Genomic DNA, 21,773 nt, shown 5'->3' on the forward strand with positions numbered 1-21,773 from the left:
CAGTATAAAAACTAACACACCACTTTATTTTAATAATGAGTCAGAAAACATCTGTCCAATTGCTTATCCTAGTGGTATTTTTAATAGGATATCTCTTCTGGTTTGGGAGGCTGCACTGATAAGACTGAGTTATGAGATTGGCAGTGTAGCATTATGTACTGTAGATATTTCGGAAAATACCATTATTATACAATGACCTCATATGTTTAGAGAAGCAGTTTAGAGTAGTTGTTTTTTGTTTTGCACCAGAATTCCTATTTAAATCAACAAATAAGGACATTTTTTAATTTATTTTTTTATCTGGAAGGTTGTACAAATAATGCTTCACAAATTGAATTCAACTTCCTCTCTAGTGAAATCACACAGTGGGTATGATTAGCTCTGCTGGAGCCAGCTGTTCTCATCGCAATCTCTCTCCCAGTTCATTGAGCTCTGATTTAAAAGTTGCTTAAGAGTGATGATCGATACCAAAGACACTTACAAACATGTAGTTGGACTCTTAACTCTCATGGGTTGATTGCACTTACTGAAAAAAACTGTTTACTTAGTTCTAAAGGCAAACTGAAAGGGAGTTACTTTAGAGAACAGACAGAGTACTGTGCAGGAACAAGAGAGATTGCAGAGACCCAGCTCACAGAGACTAAACCTGTAAAGTCTGTGACAGACATGCCATTTTCAAGCTGTTCTCAAAATTAAATATATAAGGAAAATCTAATAATGGAAGTATAAATCTTTTGGTAAATAAAATATAATAATATACAAAAGCCCAGTAACTCAAGTGAACCAAATATTGCTTTGTTAATTTATTAATCTGTGTTGATTCTTTTAGTCACCATGACCATAGGATGTTCAGAAAACTCTTTCAATGCACAGATTTTTTTCATTTCCGAAAATGTCTTCAGATCTTGGGATGTGTACTGACTTTCCATTTGCAGTAAAAAATAGTGTTGGCCAGTAGTGTGATAGTATTTTCTGATGATTACAGTATATAGCAATCGGAAACATTCATAATTTGTTGAGAGGAGTGTGGATTATTTCTTGAAGGACTGGGGCTGTTGTGTACAGCTTCTTCAAGGGTTGGCTCCTGTCCTTCCTGGGATCCCTTCCCCAAATCTAATACCAAGGACTCATTGTCTTGCTGTGGACATGTCTTCACATGTGGCAGCAGTAAATTGGCCATGTGACTTTATTGCCATGCTCTATAATGAAGCAGATTTATTTTTGCCTCCAAGGAGCAAGCCAGGTGCGTATCAATAACATTTTAAAGAGTTAGGTGACACAATGGGGTGAATACAGATTGAATCTGCGACCTTCAGTTTGTGTAAGGCAAGGTCCTCTGTATTTTCATGTGCTTGAAAGGACTAAAGTTCTTCATCTTCCCTTTGGTTTAAGAGAAGTTGCATTGTCAATAATAAATGAGAAGACACATGGTGTTTGGAAAGATGTGCAGTATATGCATATGAAAATAGACAGTGCATGTCTTTATGGGGAAGCTTTGAATTATTACACACCACCATCATAGGTCAAAGCAAAACATTACATATTCAGGTGCATTCTAATATCACTGTCCTTTACATATCTTTTCAATACCTGACTGAAAACAACAAGACACAGAAGGGGAAAAAAGTAACATCTTACTCCTGATTAAGACCCATTTTATAGATCAATGCACAGCTGGAGATTTCATAATAATTGGAACAAAAACACATTGTTACAAATCACTAGCTGAATATGTTAACATTCTGAAAGGAAAGCCAAAAGATTTTCATCTTAACAACTTTAATGTCACTAAAAGTAACCTGGAATGATTGTGTTTTGTAAGTGCATATTGAAGGCCATCTTGCAAATAGCCTGTAATTGCATGTAAGTCTGTATTGTCTGATCAATTCTCATTTTAAAATTGCTCTCTCGTGGGAATGGTAACAAGTTCACCATTGTTCTAAATACAGTATTAAAATACCTATTTCTGCCTCCATTACTCTTCTCATCAAATCCTTATAGTATCTCCTGCTTCTTCACACTCTGTCTTTGCCAGCTGAATGCTGCAGCAGTCTCAAAGGATGCAATTACATAAACAAAGGTCAGAAAACATTCTCACACATAAACTAGTCATTTAAAGAGGAGGTGCTGTATTTTAGTAGGATGCAACAGTTCGCTTTAGGCATTTACACAAAAGCATTGATTAAAACCGCAGGTATTAATTATATTTTCATTTTTTCTGGAACTTTCTAGCTGAAAATTCATTATAGTACCCACAGTGCCACAATATCCAAATGCTTTCAAGAATGGTTTTGATCCTAAGCATTTGGAGTTATGCAGGCTCTGCAGTTAAGCAACTTTCCACATTATAAAAATGTCTGCAAATTATTTCTTGCTCTTTAAGTGTGATTACTAGTGAATATATATCTAGTATATCTAGTATATCACTCAATGTTCTGGACAGGGTGAAATAAGTAGTCAGCAAATACGCATCAGCAATTGTTTACTTATGATAACCTATGGTCACTGTAGATCCCTAGAAATCTAGTTATATTAAGCCTCAATAAAGGAAAAACCTACTCAAACCTGTACCCGATGACAAAAAGAAGAAATATCTCTAAAACAGTAGCATTTAGCAGTTCAGTTCTTACCTACAACAACAATATAAATGAAATCGAAGTATGGCCAAACGTAACTGAGCTAAAACACTCAACTAATTACAACTACAACTAATTAGCATTATAATTACAACTAATTAGCTGCAGTCTTATCCTGACTGATGCCATGCATTAAAAGAAAATGTAAAAATTGATCACCCTTCTGATACTGGAAAATATGGTCTTCCTGCTCTTCAAAAGTGGACTGTGAAATCCTACAGTACAATGGCTTACGCTCCCAGAAACTCATCAGGGAGCAAAGTGTGCTCCTTCCTCTGCAGTTCCAGGGGGTTCTGGCCCCTGCTGAAGAGTGGAACAGATGGGCGACGGAATGTCCAAGCTGCAGCCTTCTGCTTTTCCTTTTCCTACATATGGTTCACCCTCCGGCCATTGCCTCCAAGACCTAGGTTTCCCACAACCGCAAACATCACTTGGGTTACAGCAAGCAAAGGGCCATTTGTAGCAGTGAGTGAAAATAGGCACTGTTCCAGAAAGAGTAAAATGCATCCTGATTATTGAACACGATAAAGTGATGATTTCTCTGTTGGGATTTGGAATGTGGGTGCTCACAGCACTTCGCAGGTTTATGAGAAATTATATTACAACCATCTCTGGGGTGCGGGGGAGCCAGAGCCTATCCCGGCAAGCAACAGGTGTGTCACGCCCTCTGCAGCTAGAGGGCGCTCCTTCTATGTGCTGTCTCTCATTTTCAGTACTTTGCTGTCCTTCCGGTGTTTCTCTCTCTGGGGCTATATATTTCCGGGTCTTTCAGTCTGCCTTTGCTCAGCATTGACGGTCGGATGTCCCGAGACCCGCCTAGCACCAGGTCGCCCCACGTCCGCTACCTGAGGGCATACAGTAGGTTTCTATACGGTATTCCCCGAACAGCTGAGCCAGGGCTAAACCCCGTCTCGCCGCTACGCATAGGGTCTTTTCGCTCTCCTGCCATTCTACGGTTCGTCCCTTCCGACGTCTGTGACAAGGTGCAAGGCAGGGAAACATCCTGGGTAAGACAGCAGTCCATCACAGAGTGCACACAAGCACAGACATGCACACACTCACACCAGGGCCAGCTTTCCCAAACATCCATTAACCTATCAGTATGTCCTTGGACTGTGGAAGGAAACTGGAGCATCTAGAGGAATGAACATGTAAACTCCATACAGATAGCACCCCGGATCCAGAATTAAACCCAGCACCCCTGTGGACCTTGCATTTCACACTTTAATTGAAGATAAGAACTTCAGAATACAAGGTCAGTTCCATTAAACCTCTTTCTGATCTCGCCTAGTCACTCTGGATGCACAAAACATTTTCTTTCCAACAGCATTATTTTTTATCTTTTTGTCCATACATTCAGAATCTTTGTGTAAAAAAGTACCTCACATTGTCAGTCCTGTTATTAGTCATATTGAATTTTAATTTACATTTCCTGTTTTCCTAAACCAGCTAACTTTAGACTTTGGTGACTTTGTTAATCCATTAAATAAGTACGACTTGATTAATCTGCTTTATTTAAAATGTCCATGTAATGCATTGATATAGCTTTGATGCAGTTCCAATTTTTTTTAATCCAATGTGGATACACACAATCTGTATTATTAGTTATGTGAAGGACATAGCTCTTTTGTTTAAAACTCTCACAATCATCCCTACACATACAAAGGGGAGACCAAATAGTGCAAAAAATGTCAGATACACCACAGAGTATATCAGTCAAGTTAGGAGTATAAATAACCTGTCTATTTTGATCGCACTGACTGATAGGTATCTGTCTGTGGAGAAAAGGGTAGGGTACAAGCTTAGTCTGCACTACATCACAGCTGACATTTTAATCTGCCAACCATCAGCTTCTCCACATTTTCAGAAAATCAGGTATTTCTAGGACCAATTATTTGTTTTCCTTTACATTGTTAATACACTCTAATTTTCTTTAAAAATGAAGTTGATCTTAAGATGGTTTGTATAAATCCACCCTTTTTCTATTTTTCATATGGATTTCTGAATTTAATGCATCTTCGTAATCTGTATAAAGTAAGGTATGAAGTGTCATCTCAGTCAGCAGCACTCCATAATGTCACTGACAAGCAATCCTGACAGTTTAGTGTGCTGCTACTCTTCCTTAGCCACTAGCCTGCATGTATTTTTGTGATGAGAGAATTTAAAAACCTTATGTACTCTCAAAAGAAAAAGTATCTAATAAATCCATCTATCTATTTTCTAACCACTTTACCAAAGACAAAGTCATGGGCCTATCAAGGGCTTTGTTGTCTGGCAGAGCTGAGGCCCTGGATTCAGTTCCTGGGGTTGTTATCTGTGTGGTGTTTATACTGTATGTTCAATTGTGTTTCCTCAGGTGGTCTGGTTTCCCACAGTCCAGACAGTAGGTTAATTGGCTTCCGGGAAAAGTGGCCCTTGTGTGAGTGTGTGCATGTCTGTGTGTCTGTCTACCCTGTGATGGACTTGAGTCCCGTCCAGGGTGTATCCTACCTTGCTGTCTTTGCTTAGGGGATAGGCCCTGGATTCCGCATGATCCTGTATTAAATAAAGTGGTTAGAAAATGGATGGATGATCTGGTTACTTCATGGAGACCGAAGTATGTTTCTATTACCTGCATCAGTGCTCCACACTTTATAAACAGAACAGGCCTGGCTATAAACAACATTCAGTTATCACTAGACCAAACAGACCTCGCTGATTCATCATATATAAAACTACACAGGTGATTCTACTATAGCTGTTTGCAAAGGTGGAGAGTCTGAGGAATGATTTTCTTCCTAGTAATATCTTTTAAATGGAGAATTTTACAATATTTCATTGAGTGCAGCAGAATTATGGTGCTGGTATGTAGATTGACAGAGCTACCTGTTAGCTGGGAATGGCTCCAATTATTTATCAGATCAGACTTTCCCTTTTCAAAATGTATCTTTCCCCTTAGGTAGAAATTTAGATTTCACTGTGCAATTGCAGTTTTCCTATTTTGCCTAAGAATTGTAGCAGTGCCATGTCAACTGTCTTCTCAGAGAGGAAGATGCCAGAAAAAGCTGAGATGGGAGTGCAATGTAATTTACTTAAAACCTAAGAAGCAAAAGGTTTGTGGAGACTTTATGCACATCATATTTGTCACAGGTTTAACATCCACCAACATTTTAAGAGATCAAAAGGAGACATAAAAGACATAAACACTTAGTCTTTAGGACCTTTGAATGCTGTTTTAATATTTTAGCAGACGGATCATCTGAATTGTAACAAGGATTCAATGTTCACATTTTTAGAGCCATTTTAGAGAATATTTTAAACCTAAATGTAATTATTAAATGTAGTTATTTCTATAATATAGCTCTGTCTAACCTTATTGTTAAAAATAAAAATAGCCATATTCTTATTAAGGACAGTTTACCTACTGTAAGACTAGAACTCATTTTTAATTGAAATGGGGTAACAACACATTTATGGAACTACTTATTTTTAAGGTACAGTTGAATGTGACCCTGCAAAAAGGGAACTTCGCACTGACTTCTTCTAGATGAGCATCCTAAGTAGTAACCTTTACATTATAACACAATAGATGTTTTTATGTCAATTATTCATAAGCTGACAGTGCACCAATGTCAAATGAATACAAGGGCACAATGTCCTTTTATTTAAAGAAACTACTTAAACTGCCGCACTCTCCCTATGTGAAAAGGTCTAAAAAAATTGTATTGTACTTAGAGAATGTAACAAAGTACAGCTCCATTGGGTTCCGGGCCAGTTCAAGGTTGGTTGATATCTCCCAAATTTAACTGTGGCATTCCCTGAGCATGACCAGACCACCCAGGGATCTGTGTGGACTGAAATTAATGTTTTATTGGACATTCTAGATGCAATTGAGAAATACAATTCAGCAACAGTAGCATTTTTTTATTCAATTCAAACAGTATTAACAAATCATGAAAGTAAAATATTTATCAATAATATATTTTAGTTCAATCTGCAATTGGCTCGTAAAAAGAAAAAATAAAGCAGATAATTCAGCACAAATAAAAGCTAGATTCTATCATGAAGAATCAAATCTTCATGATTCACTACCTGCCCACTTTATTAAAAAATAAAAAAAGAGATGTTTTAGGTACAGTATAAGTAAATATTACGAATATGTTCAATGCACAGATGCATTATATTTAATTACTAGCCTTCTTAGTATGGTGAGGTTATAAAATGTGTCTGGTTTCCTTTCTACACCACTCTACTAAAACAAGTCAAACTAATGCCATGCCAACACCATCTCTGATACAGTGCCCTTGTCAATACGTCTGTTACAAATAAAGTTGCAGAGCAGAACCAGGAACTAATTTCATTACAGCCTGCAATTAGGGACTGATTAAGTGTTGTCCTTATTGTGCTCTACATTGGGCACACTGATCCCAGAGGTTAATAACCAGCTGCAATCAATTATACTGCATCCCTGATACTAATCATTTGCTTATTTTAGATGAGAAAATACGAAAATAAGTTTGAGAGGTCTTCTTCTCTGCTTAAAATCTTCAGCATTAATTAATGTGATCTTAATGTGCACTCCAATAAGTTTTCCAAATACACTTTGCTTATTGAAACACTATGTGAGTTTTTATTAATTAATAGAGTTCTTCAATACTGGAAAAAGAACAAGAATCTGTAAAAAAGGTTGTTTGTTGCCACATTGGATTAAAAGATACAGGAGCCTGCTTTATAGTGCATTCAAGGAGAAACTGAGTTTCAAATGAAAAAAAAAAACAGAATATCTCAGAATGCTCAAAATATCAAAATGTACTTATATTGAAGTATTCTGTAAAATGTTAAAATTTTGTTTTAATAAGCTTTTATAATTGATTTTATTTTTTTTAAATGAATCAAGGTGGTCAGAGTACATTTTACATCTCTATGTTTAAAATGCAGCTGTTACCCTTACCAGAAATAAGCAGTTTTCTGATAATGGATGGTTGTTAAAATACAGTATTTAATGAAGTAGTCAGTATTTAAGTGAAATCATATTAGTAAATTAGTCAGCCAGGTTAAAAATTACATTTGTTCCATCCATTTTCTAACCACTTTATCCAATATAGGGTCATGGGGGAGCCGGAGCCTCTCCCGGCCAACAATAGGTGCAAGGCAGGATACACCCTGGATGGGACACCAGTCCATCACAGGGCAGACAAACACAACATGCACACACTCACACCAGAGCCAGTTTTCCCTGGTATGTCTTTGGACGGTGGCAGGAAACTTGGGCACATGGAGAAAACCCATGAGAACATGGGAAAACATACAAACTCCATACAGATATCAGCCTAGAAAGTGAAGCCATCAGCACAGTACCGCTCCCACTTTCTCCATATACTGTAATCTAATAAATTATATTTCCCATTGAACTCCATCCACAAGTATATTTCACTATTTTGAATGTTATTTTCATCAAGAGTAGGCAACGTTTATTCCGTGCTATCACTGGACCTCTAATAAATGAATAACTGAATCAACCCCGAATAACATAATTGACCCAGGTGCTGAAGATCACAACGATAGCTGAGGATTAGCTAAAATAAAGCTTCCCACTTGAATGGAAGTACCAAGGTAGACTACCCTTGGCCTAGATGAATGGCTACTACATTTTTTCAGAAGCATTTAAAAAATCCAGACCGAAGCTGTTTCTTGATGGTATGTAAGTAATAAAAGGCAAACAGAATGTTAAAATAATTTAAATCAAGGCTGTGGTCAAATGGTGCTATATACCAGGATCATCTCATTCGTAGTATTATGCACAATTTTGTTTGCCATGTAACAGAAATATATTGCCTCTCTAGGATCAGTCCACAGAAGAGCAACCATATACTTTCTCTCTTGGCTTATAGAAACATCCTACACCAATAGAGTGAAAGCCCAGACCAGACAATTCTGCATCCATCAGTGTACCAGCTGAAAATATAACTATATCAACTATATCAATATATGTTTGGTGCAATACTCCCCTGTCCCAAACTATTTGCGTAATCAGCCTTCACATTGCTGAAAGATGGGGCTCCGACTGGCACCAACAGTGAGTGTGATTATTACAATTAAAAGAAGTAATAAATAGAATTTATCCTTTAAATAGCAAGTTCCCAATATCAATTAGGAAAACTGAAAAATAAGGAGACCATCTGTCTCATTTACGCACTAACTGAACATCCCTGGCCACTAAGAATGGACTTCCTGCTAGTCCAAATATGGGCAGCAGATGGAGAGTTGCCTTTTTGCTTGCGCCATAAAGGTGGGTTGCGTGTGATATGACTCATCATTTGAACACCCACATACACTGTTTTTACGTGACCAAGAAATACAGTACATGTGAGAAAGAAAAGACTGACATCTAGATAGCTCAGTTAATCCCTAAAATCATGTTAAAGCTTTTGTGGGCATGCACTCATGTGCATGAAGTATGCATTTGCATTTAATCTCACTTTCAGGTTGATAATTATTGTGCTTAAAATAGATTACACGAGTGTTTATATGCAGGTTATGTGTCTGAAGATATGGTCATGCAGAGCATCCCCACCTAGCGTAAGTCACTCGTGATTGGCTGCATGTGCAGCAGTCGAAGGCCACATGCAAGATGGACCAGAATAATGGCTGCCCTGTGAATACCTTGTTCTGATTTATATGCATTTTGCTACATGCTTCTCACCAGCCTTGCTACCAGGGAAAACAGGCCTTGGAAGCCGATGATACTGAATATTCTCCTTGCCTTGTTTTCACTCAGAGTTCACACTCTTCCAGTGCTCATGAGACTGATGCTGCTGCAGCTCATACACAAGGGGAAAACAGGACTCCCTGATCTACCCCCTCTACCTTCCCCATCTCTTAAAAAACAGCTCAGCAGTAGGCATTAAATAAATGCATGAGGAAAAAAAAAAGGATTTTTCACACATTACCTTCCACAGCAGGATGATACAGCAGTGTGTCTAGCAATCGGATCAGCAGCAACAGATTACAGAAACAGGCAGGCTAACAGTGTCACATGACCAATTCCACCTGCTGCCTTACAATGGTCATATGATTTTCTTTGGGATTCTGGGAGATGTAGTTTCCAAAGGCACGCTCAATTCAAGGGAAGATCATTTTTTCTTCTTCATCAGCTAAAACAAGGACAAAAACTGTAGCTTTCTGACATCCAATGTAATGTTACAAATGTCTTTATTTCATACACTACATGATTTCATCTGTACTGATAGCAGACGTGCAGTAATAAAGTCATCTTTTTCTATTTGTAGAACCTTAATCAATAAAGTTTTTTTTTTACATAAATGCAATTTCTAATGTTTTAGAATACATTTCTTTTTAAGAGGTACTGTTTCTTTTCAAACAGGAGAAAAAACATGCAAGCAGCATGAAAAACTATTTAGGAAATTGCTGAAGAACAGAAAGACTTACACACTTTACTTGCATGGGGAGATCTGAGGTGACATTTAATAAATGTACATCCTTAAAGCAGAATATAAAAAACTGTTGTAAAACAAAACATGTTTTTTGCATTGGACTGAGAGTGGCAGAAAGCAATTTTTATAACATAGACAGTAGTGTGAAGTAGTGACTAGGGACCCAGATTGATGTGTTATTGCAATAGCAAGCCAGCTCAATCTGAAGGGAACTGCAGGTTCAGACATTTGGTGTATGTGCTTAACTGACAATCACATTGTGCAAAGCTGCCATCTGCGGGGTTATGACTGAGCAACCCTCTGTCAGAATCACCCCTTAAAGGATATTGGTAATACTGTAGGTTCAAACTCCATATGGGACATTGCTTGAGCAAAGGACTTTACTTACTGTAGTTTTCCACACTAAAATGCAGTGCACTGCTTACATGGGTATAGATGTAAATCCATTTGTTACAGTATGTGTAATATAAGATATATTGGATAAAAGCATTCAACAGATAAATTAACAATTAACATTGATATACCTCGAATTTTTAAAATTGAAGTATCTCACAATTTTCACAAAAATAAACCCATTTCATAAGGCAAACATTACTGGATTTCAATCAAATCAGTGTCGGCAGCTCCTAGATCCTTGATGAGAATTAAGGGGTACAGAGTGTGTATAATAGGTTGCAGAAGCCAATATGTAGGATTAATTTTAAGTCAAAAACTTTCCGCTGCTTCTACACTCTGCTGGTAGTGATAAAACCAAAGAAAGCTGACTCAGAGTCAAACATTGCAGTTAAATAAATCTCAGTATCTTCCTTACAATAAAAACCCATTTCCCCCAGATATAATAACCTTTACAGAGACTGAGGCTTTGTATGAGGTTGTACTGTAAGATTAAATTATGAGAACTGTTGTTCCCAGCTTCCTAAAATGTATTTCTGCATGCAACAAAAGTTGTTTAGTTTAATTTTTGCTTTGACTACTTTATAATTTGAAGTATGTGAATTCCGCAAATTAATAAATGGAGTTCAGTTAAATTATATTTGGTTTCACTAAGTCCTGTGCTCCCTAGTGTAAGTCAGTAAAGTATAAGCAAGGGCTTTATTACTGTTGAAACAGAATAGGGGCTTGAGGGAAAACATCTTTTACAGCCTCACCCTTCCTGATTATCAAATGAAATGCATGCATGCACTGTATGTTGAGCTATGGAAACATATCCTCCATGAGACTTAACATGTAGCAAACTATTAAAAATAGATACAGTACTGTATGTAGTAGCAGTACACGAGTGGACATGACAAAGTGATCTCAAAACACTCTAACAGTATGAAAAGTTACTTGTGTTCCTGGTGCTACTGTGGGCGTAGTTAATACTGTTGATGTCCTAAATACTGTACAGCTACACTTACTAAAAGAGTCATTCATATTGCTACACATACCGTACATGACAAACTGTGAGTTTCTGTATAGTGTTTAGACACTTTAAGTCCCATGTCAAATTTCTATCGGGCTGGGGAAATTTAATTACATAAATTAGCGACAAGACATGAAATAGGTCAGCAATAAATTATTGATACCACCATCTGCTGACTGTGTATCAGTCTGTCTGCACAACTCAGTGTCACTTTTCCTGCAAAATCACAGGTCTTGACAGGCTGACAACCAAGGTATGAAACACATGCAAGACATCTTGATAGAGCATTTATATTATACAAAATGTCTTCATCTCGCTCAGCAGTAACTTGTGAAATTCTTAATAAAGAGGATTTGCTGAAATGTAGTAGTGATTGAAAGGCTTTTGGCAAATTATGTAAATGTCTTCTGGTTATCATTTTTAGGGCTGGAAACATAGATACATACAACACAATGGATTTCTTAGAATTCTTTGAAAACATTTTGTGATGTTACAGTAAGACCAATAATGTAATGACACCCATGTAAGCGAGTGGACATTAATGGATACCACATGGACCACATGTAAATTCTTGGCAAGGGATGCATACAAATAATTATATATTTATTTTAATGCATGCAACAGGTTTTAAAAGGAAAAACATGTATAATAAAACAATGCGTTTAAACTCTGTATAAATTCTTCAAAGATATTGAATGATTTACAGTTGCTATTGTAATGGTAATAGGGATGAAAATGTATTGCATGGTGTCTAGAATACAATGCAGAGAGCATGTTACCTGAACACCTCTGTGAACCTCACTATTTGATGCACAACAGGTTTCTTTTTTACTTTGAGTTTGTGCCATGGTAAGTTATTTTATCTTTGCAGTGCCAATCTCTTTGCTTTGTTCCTTTCAAAAGGCAATGTCTTCTCTTAAATAATTCTCTACTAATTTTTATATTCCCAATTTAGAGTTTACACCAACGTAGAGGTAAGTAGGACACAATCACTTTGATTTACACACATTTTTTACATGCAAAGAAAAAGTACTATGAACTCTCCAACGTCTGAAATAACAAACCCCCAGTAAAGGCAATTACAATACAGTAAACCTTCATTTTAACGGCCTTCCTTTTTAAAGACTTCAAATTTAACAGACAAAATATTCAAAACCAGACTTTTTTTGCAAAACTAAGAATACCTTATGAATGTTATGTTTGCCCAAATAATAAAACAAGGTAAAAATAAATACTATACAGTATATGTTTAATGAATCTATGAATATCAATGATGCCCTAAAGGGATAAGTCAACTGTTAATGACATGTGTTGTTTGTGTTTTGCATGTGTTAGCAAATTTTGTACTCTTAAATAAAGAGCTTATATATTTATGATAGGTACAGTAACAATTTTTATTGACCATATTGCATGCACTTGTACACAAATAAGTCAATAGATCCACAAAGCATAAATATAGTGTAACAAAAAAATTCTTTCCAGACCCTATTCAGACGACACAATCCGGGTGAGTGAAGAAAACATGGGGGAAAAGGCATGCAGGAGTCAGGAATTAAAACGGGGGGCGTGTCCATGGTGCGCAGGAATTCTGGGGGGTGAGTCCGGGGCAAACAATCCAAAACAGAGTCCAATGGGAAATCCATGACAAGGCAAAAGTCCAAAGCCGGGCGGTCCATCCGAGACAAAGACAAACAGGATTAAAAACTAGAGCGGGATCCAGTGGAGGGTCGAGTGGAAAAAGGGGGAATGGGACCAGATGCTCCAGATCCCGGACTTGCTTGGTACAGGAACCAATGCAGAGCCCGGAACAGAGTGAGCGTCTGGCATTTGAGGTGGGCTGGATAGGAGGCAGGTGTACAAAAGAAGTAAAGAGCCGGAGCGCCCTTAAGGGTGGGGAGGGGGGCTACAATCGTGACATATAGCATATACTGTATATTTTTCAAGTAATAGAGTGTTTTGGGGGCTGAAAAAATGTCATTTGTGATTCAATGGACATTCTTCGATGATGAATACCCTTTTCCCCCTCTTAGTCCATTAAACTGAGAATTTACTGTACATAAAAAACAATCAAATGCGTTCTGCCTTTATGGCAGCCTTTTAAAATATTTGAATATTTAAAAAGTTTCAAGATAAAATTCAAATGCTAAAATTGCTGGAAACAGCTAAAATGGCATAAGGGAAAACAGTTACACACCACTGAGTTGATGTGTCGAAAACTGCAATAAATTACAATGTCATCCTACTGATTTATTTAAGCCAAATTTAAATGATTAAGTGTGTTGCACAGGAAAATATCCCCTCTACTTTAAATTAAGCTTAAGAATGTAAGATAAAAAAGTTTAATTAGAGATAAATTAGATTAAGACTCAAATGTGATTGGTATTTGACAATCTATAAATTGAATATGCATGCGTTCACATCACAAAATAGTGTAGATACAGTATACTGTAGCAAGGTATATGATTTTATATATCCCTTATGCTGTCAGAACCTAATTTTGCATGTTTTGGATAATCTAATCCGATTTTATTTTTTCTTTATGTACCAGTAGCATAAACCCAATTTAAAGGGACTGAGAGTCCCATTGTCTCTTTGGGAGAGGTACTTTGATTCTGTTTAACTGATTGCAGAGGCATCAGCTGGTGTGAAAACATAATAAACTCAAAGTAATGAAATCTGAAGGATAATTATGCTTTCAATAATGCGCAATAGTGCTGCACACACGAGTTCTCTTACTGGTGAGTGATTTGTCATGATAAAAACTATTATATTGTCTGTAAAATTAAGCATTAGGTGATAGGGAGACAATTAATATATTGAAAACTTGAACAGAGCATATCACTGCTCTAAAAAAAGTTTTAACAAGCTGTAAAATATTACCAATTGCTGACTGCAATGTTTTCCTTTCACCCTTTGAGGGGAACAAGTGTAGGTCGTGCTGTACAGTATGAGTTTAATTATTTGTAAGAGACAGATCAGACTTTTTCTCAAGCAAGGTGAATCCATTGTGCGTAATGCAATCAGGTTAAATTGTGTATTGTCCATATAGCCATATTTATAAATATTTAAAATATATATTTATAAAATTATATTTATTAATATAAAGAATCTGGACAAAACCTTTAGATCATGCAGGTTCAGTGAATATATTGGATTCCTTTTATTTGTCATTGCAACTACCCTAACAATTTAAGATTTTTTTCATGATTCTACAGTAAAGAGATCAAATTAATATAATTGAAATTTAATATATTTAGAGTTGCAATTCTTCACATACAAACCAATACCAACCTGTCCCCATCACTCCCATCAAGAGACAAAGGAATTTTAACATATTTGCCACAGGCATTCTCAGACTACAGCATTACAATACCTCTGGTTTATGGAATTTTCAATTAAGTCTGTAGAAGTTACATTGGTTTTGAATAAAGATTCAACCCAATCAATCATGATCTCCAAAACTAGCAAAGTGCAATTAAAGAATTTCAATCTTTCTTCTTTCTCCAACCAAATTTTATTTGGATCATTTTTTTAAAACTCCCTAATGTACTGTCTACAGCAGTTACAGTACCACGAGATTAATGCTGTAGCTCTGATGTTAACTGACAGCATCCCTTTATCATTAATGTACCATAATATTAATACTAGTTATCCAGCAGCAGCAGTCTTATTGCTGTTAGATTTTATCAAAAAGCGTTTTTCAGGACCCTATGCAGACGATAAGATCTGGAAGGGTGTGCAACAAACATGGGGAAAAAAAGACTAAGATCAGGGCTGGAAGAAGAACAGAGGGGGCATGTTGACGGTGCCCTGGTGCTCGGGAGGGGTGTGGTCCAAGGCAAACAAGTCCAAAGGGAGTCTGTAGGAAAATCCAGGGAATGCAAATGTCCAGAGCCAGGTGGTCCATCCATGACAGAGACAAGAGAAAGTTAAAAGCTGGAGCGGGATCCGGCGAAAGGTCGGAGAAATAAAAAGGGGTAACGGGGCCAGGCCCAGATGGTCAGGATGCCATTGTGAAGCCTATGTCGTCGAGCCTCTCCTGGACTCGCTGGTATGCGGGCGTCCATTTTGCCAGCAGCCATTTCACCCTGCAACTCACAACTAGCAGCCCACTGAAGCTAAGGAGGTGTGAGCCTGGTCAGTACCTGGATGGGAGACCTCCTGGGAAAAACTAAGGTTGCTGCTGGAAGAGGTGTTAGTGGGGCCAGCAGGGGGTGCTCACCCTGCGGTCCATGTGGGTCCTAATGCCCCAGTATAGTGACGGGGACACTATACTGTAAACAGGTGCCGTCCTTCGTATGAGACGTAAAACCGAGGTCCTGACTCTCTGTGGTCATTAAAAATCCCAGGGCGTTTCTCGAAAAGAGTAGGGGTGTAACCCCGGCGTCCTGGCCAAATTTCCCATTGGCCCTTACCAATCATGACCTCCTAATTATCCCCATCTATGAATTGGTTTCATTACTCTGCTCTCCTCCCCACTGATAGCTGGTGTGTGGTGAGCGTTCTGGCGCACTTTGGCTGCCGTCGCATCATCCAGGTGGATGCTGCACCTTGGTGGTGGTGGAGGGGTCCTCATTACCTGTAAAGCGCTTTAAGTGGAGTGTCCAGAAAAGCACTATATAAGTGTAAGCAATTATTATTATTATTATTATTATTATTATTATTATTATTATTTTCCAGAGCTGAGCCCAGATTGGTAGGAGCGTCAGGCTTTTGTAGGAAGGGGGCTGGAACTGGAGATGGGTGCAAAAAATCAAAGACAAACAAGAAAGAGCTGGAGTGTCCTTAAGAGGAGGGTCTTATGATCATGACATTTCAGCTAAGCAAAATATCAAAAAATTGATTCACATCAGGATAGATTGTCATTGATATGCTTCTAAATCTTGCTACATGCCGTATACTTTATTTGGATGTTCATTGATTTGTTAACATTGTGATCTGATAGTAACAGTAGTACTCATACTGTAGGACTTCCTGAATACTGAGAAAGTAACTTGATTGAATTGGAACATTGCTCCTGGGTGCCATTTCATGTCTTTTTATGCCTGTGCCATAATTCTATCTGTGTTATGCCTTTTATTTTTTATAGAACATTATGCAGATTGTTAACATAGAATAGAGAAACTGTTTGCAATTGCAACTGTAGATGCTAACCAGATAAAATGCAATACTTTATTGCATTAATAATATACAGTATGTATGCATACATGAGTAAATTGAAAAAATTCAGAAAACACTCCATGTAGTTTTGAATGTTTGCATGAAGTTCATTTACTGTTGCACAACCACAAATTCAAAAACAGACTAGTCTTCATTACTTTTTTATTTTTTATTTTTTTTATTTTTTTCAGTACAAGTGTTAAAAAGCTAGTCTTAGCCTTTAGCCGAACCTTGAAATATAATATTTGATTCATACATTGTGTATATGGACGGCATCTTGGTGCAGTGGTTAGCATTACTGCCTTCCAGCACAGGGGCCCTGGGTTCAAGCGTGGAATTTGTACTGTATGTTCTGCTCGTGTTTGCTTGGGTAACCTCCAAGTGCTCTGGCTTCTTCCCATAGTCCTAAGATGGATTGGTAATTAATCAGCTTCTGAAAAATGGCCCTGGTGTGAGTGTGAGCATGCTTGTGTCTGTCTTCCCTACAGTGGACTGGAAGTCCACTGTGTATCCTGCCTAATGCCTATTGCTTGTTAAGATAGGCTTTGGGTCCCGCACATCCCTATTGGATAAAGCTGTTAGAAAATGGATGGATGAATGAATGGATGGATGAATTCATACTGAATACAGTATGTACTGTATGCATACCTAGTATCCAACTATCCATTAAAAGAAAGCTGCTCATTCCTGGATGGAGTTGGTGCAACCTGGAGCCACCCCAGGGTACATAATGGCATACATTTGACTGAATGCCACTGCATCATACTGGAGGTCACACAAACATTCTAGAAACACCAATTAATCCCTAATTAAGCATTCTGTCAGGGGGTGGGAAAAGCAAACCAAATGTAAACTTCACATAGATTTTGAATCAGAACGCAATCAAACCAAGGACCCAAGAACTGAGAGGCAGCAAAGCAACTTGCCATATTACCAATTTAGGAGTGCCTTATGAGACATAAATCCCAGTTTCACAATTTTTTCTTGGCTTTCTTGGCATTTTCTAAAAATCACTTCTTATCCTATCCTGGTTTTACTAAATGCAGGGGAGGTGTTTTTACAACTGTACACGAAAAAGGCTATTTTCAAAAGTTCCTATTTTACTTCATTATTAATATAAACTGTGTGGATGAAAAAAGTGTGTTGCCAAGGTAATTGTCCCTTTTTATCCAATGGAAATTATACACTATTGGAAAAGCCATTTAGTGGGTCTAAGTCTCAGTTTCCGTTTGCATTGTTGATGACGCAGTGTCTATTGGCTCTTACACTTGCTTAAAAGAACTGATGAGAATAGCACACACTTCACTGATAAAAACTGTTTATTTTTAACACCATTTGCCGGTACTGCCACTTTAAAATCTATGTGTTTCTTCAGAAAAAAACATGGAAGTACTGTTTTGTTTTCAAGATAACTTTACTTTGTATGATGTTTAAATAAAGAATAAGCACTCACTAGGGGTGTCACAACGTGGCAGTTGGTTAGCATTGATTTTTCACTCATATCTGGGGCCCTGGGCTTAATTTTTGGGTCTCTGTCTGCATGGAGCTTGTATGTTTTCCCCCTGGGTGCTCCAATTTCCTTCCAGATAGATATTAGTAAGTTGATTGGCTTCTGGGAAAATTGGCCCCGGAGTAAATGTGTGCATGTTTATTTCTCTGTGTGTCATGTGATGGACTGGCATTCCATCCAGGGTATATCCTGCCTTGGTCCCATTGCTTTCCAAGATAGGCTTCTGGGACCCTGTGACCCTGTATTGGATAAAATGCTTAGATAGATGAATAGATGGATGAAGCAATCAGTATTGCTGTGTGTCATAAAGTCACACAGAGCTTTCAATGTCGTTCATTGCCTTTCCCTTGGGACTGGCACAGAATGAAAACAGCTGGAAAAGGCTTTTCAAAACATTTAAGGTTTTACTGGCCCACATGTGTCAGATAAAATCATACATCAGAGGTCCAGGGATTGTCTTTGAGAGGTCAAGCACAGGACTTCAGGTTTGTTAATACACATTGCTTTGGTTTCTTAAGCCTCACCTCAATCACCTTGCATATCCTAGATTATTTCCTCCAGGACACCCAACCAAACCCAAGACTCTATTTTGGATATATATACAGTATATCTGATGCAGCTAAACCTAAGCTTGGATGTACTATAATTTTGGACCATATTGGTAAATGAAAAGTTTAATGTAGGCTTCTGTGTCATATAAACAAAAATGGAGACCTTGTTATGTATGAAGCATTTACCATGCTGAACCAAACAAAGCTAAGAAAACAGAAACAAATCAGCTCTACTCTAAAATGAAATGAATAATCAAATCGGACTTACTCAGATTTGTTTCACTCACAAAAACAATCACAATTCCCCCTATCATTAAGCACAAGCAGTAACTGGAGACTTAACAGATATCATTGCATCTTTAACACATTAAACATATATTTATAGTAATCTTAAAAAACAAATGTATTAGTCTTTACATTAATTAGCTGATTGAGACGGTTACATACAGTGCTTTAGAAACCATAAGGCTAGCTATAACTTTAAACCTCAGTGCTGCCTTTAATAGTTTCATAATAAACTGAGATTACTTGGGTGGATTAAACTGCAGAAGAATAATCAAAATGACTTTATGAACTGAGCTGCCTTCCACATGCTGTTTCAGTTCTTTGTAATTTGTGTAATTACGTACAATATAGATAACTTCATAAAAAGGATATTTTCTCAAAGCAGATAATGAAAAAAAGGTATGCTCTAATTTGGTATATCATGAAAGATTTACATTTTTAGTGAACTGGTGCTAGACTTAAAGTAAGAAGAATAACTTTACTTTGAACAAGGCAGAAAAAGGCTCATGAATGGAATAAAATCATTAATTTTGGTTACAGTGAGGACCAGAAAGAAAAATAACTCAATTAGAATTTAAAATTTAGTGCCAAACTTCTTTTTTGTGCATGCAGACAATGTTTTTATACTAAATATCAGAAATAATTTATCTTCTTGTTTTTGATCAGGCAGTAAAAAGGCAAATAAAGTGAAGAATGATAATTGCAGCATAAAAGATAAGAGGCAATTCATTTATACTGTATACATTATTCAATAAGGACTAAAGCCAAAATGTCTGCTCCAATAACCACAACTAGTCATTTAACTACAACCAACTAATAAACGTATTGTACCAAGGTTTTGCATTTGCCAATAATTTGCTTGACTTAAAAGTACAAATATGTTATATGGCAATAAATCATCCAGTTTTCAGCAAAACTAAATAACATGACCAAATTCTTCTTCTTCACTCCATATCTAAATTAAACTATAATTTACTTTGATTTTTTTAATGATCCTGGATGTTTTTAGTTCTATACTGCCAATTAAATTCTGTTTACATATAACAGTGTTTGGTAAAAAGCACGTAGTCACACAACACAGAGACCTGTGATCAATTTAGTCCTGTTTTATTTACCTTTCATATCACAAAACATTAAGTTAATTAGTAAATGTAAGTGTGCTAGGTTTGTGTGACATGGTCACAGTGACTTTGAAGAGTTATCAACAGATAAACACACACAAATATAAACAAGAACTCTACTCACCTGATTGAGAAATCCAGCATCAAGGTCATGAAGGACAGAGAAGATGATCGGAGGAAAGTAAAGGGACACCATTTACACACATTCCATTAACTGACAAGCAAGGGCAGAAAATAATTGTACACAGAACATACAGCACTTAAAAATAGTGCATTCAACTGTGTTCTTGTCTGCTGTAATTGATTCTTACTTTCGACTGAAATGTGTGTTAATGCTCTGTGTTCTCTCTGTTTAATCATGTTGTATTTGTGTTTGGCTCTTTGTTGATGTTATAGTCTTCTCTAGGTGCATTGTCATGTCTGGTGTCATTGGTGTTTGTTTTATTTAATTGAAACAGAACTGAAACAGAGCTCTAAGCTTAAAAAGAGTACACAGGTGTGTGTTGGAGTTGGACATTTCTTTTCACTGTTTATTTTCCCCACACCATATCTCCCTTCATATCAGTGCAGTGGTTCCTTGTTTTTTGTTTGTAAATATCCATATTCTGTTGTATTCAGGTGCATTGGAAATAAAGCCTTACAGTAATTTATTCTTGCCACTGTACTCCAGAGTTTATCCTGTTGTTTTCATCATGTATCTCACCACCACTTTACGGAACAGTCACATACTGTACTGTACTTAAAGGCTTGATGCCCTCTCTGCATGATGCAAACAGAGAGAAGCTGTTATTGAAAACTATATACAGAATTATATTTTTTCTTTACCTAAGGAGTGCCTGGCACACGTGGTCCACTCCTGTGTTCAGCACACTGAGTACACATCCAGAACACGTGTCACCAAACCCCAAACTGCCATCATGACACATCGAGACACTGAACCTCTCACTACACTGGGTTTAGAAACTCCTACCATCCCAGATGAGTGACATTACCTTAGCCAGTTCAATAATACACTCTGAGCCCTGTTACACAGTAAGTCTATTCATTTGAACAAAAGACTTAAGTGCCTGCTCCCTTCACAATTCTAATATAATTCCAAATGTGTGAAACATCAGAAAGAAATGTCAGCACACAATTAAATGATGAAAAAACAGAATTTTGTGTTCCGTAACATTTTACAGTATAACCTGCCTGGTCAGGAACATGTCTTCACTGTTCTCAGAGGGAAAAAAATACCATAGAAGTGATGATAGTGATATCTTTTCTTGTTGGTCATTAATTAATCATTATATTTTTCTGTTTTGACTTTGTGAATTACTTCACATTAATTATTTTATTTAATGATTTTATAATTGTCATTGCTTTCATTACAATTCACAGTGTGACCAGTCACTAAGGGTGGCCTTGTAAAACAAGTCTTTTGTGCCCTGTATATTGTGTAAATTACCAACTAAATAAATTCAAATCTTCTATCTTCCAAATGAGAATTGACACTCAAGAATCTATTATGTTTTGCACCACCTCCTCTGAACAGTATGATTCCACATTAATTTAATGTAATTCATATCTAATGCACTGGTGTCTTCTGCATATCATCACAGTGACCATTATCTTCTCAGCATTTCAATCTGAATGCCACAGAATCTATTACACTAAACTGGCCACTTCAGCT

At 37.1% G+C, this 21,773-nt stretch overlaps 1 protein-coding gene across 5 annotated transcripts in view; it reads right to left on the reverse strand.

The window, feature by feature from the left end:
* tsnare1 (T-SNARE Domain Containing 1) overlaps positions 1-9,665 on the reverse strand; it is a 244,146-nt gene extending 234,481 nt beyond the window's left edge. For all 5 annotated transcript variants that reach the window (XM_088601358.1, XM_088601356.1, XM_088601357.1 and 2 more), the window contains exon 1: positions 9,566-9,665. The gene's annotated coding sequence lies outside the window, so the exon portion shown is untranslated. The remainder of the gene's footprint in view (positions 1-9,565) is intronic.
* Positions 9,666-21,773: the final 12,108 nt, after the last annotated feature.

Source organism: Lepisosteus platostomus, chromosome 12, assembly GCF_059453375.1.
Source record: "Lepisosteus platostomus isolate fLepPlt1 chromosome 12, fLepPlt1.hap1, whole genome shotgun sequence".
NCBI classification, from domain to species: Eukaryota; Metazoa; Chordata; class Actinopteri; order Semionotiformes; family Lepisosteidae; genus Lepisosteus; species Lepisosteus platostomus.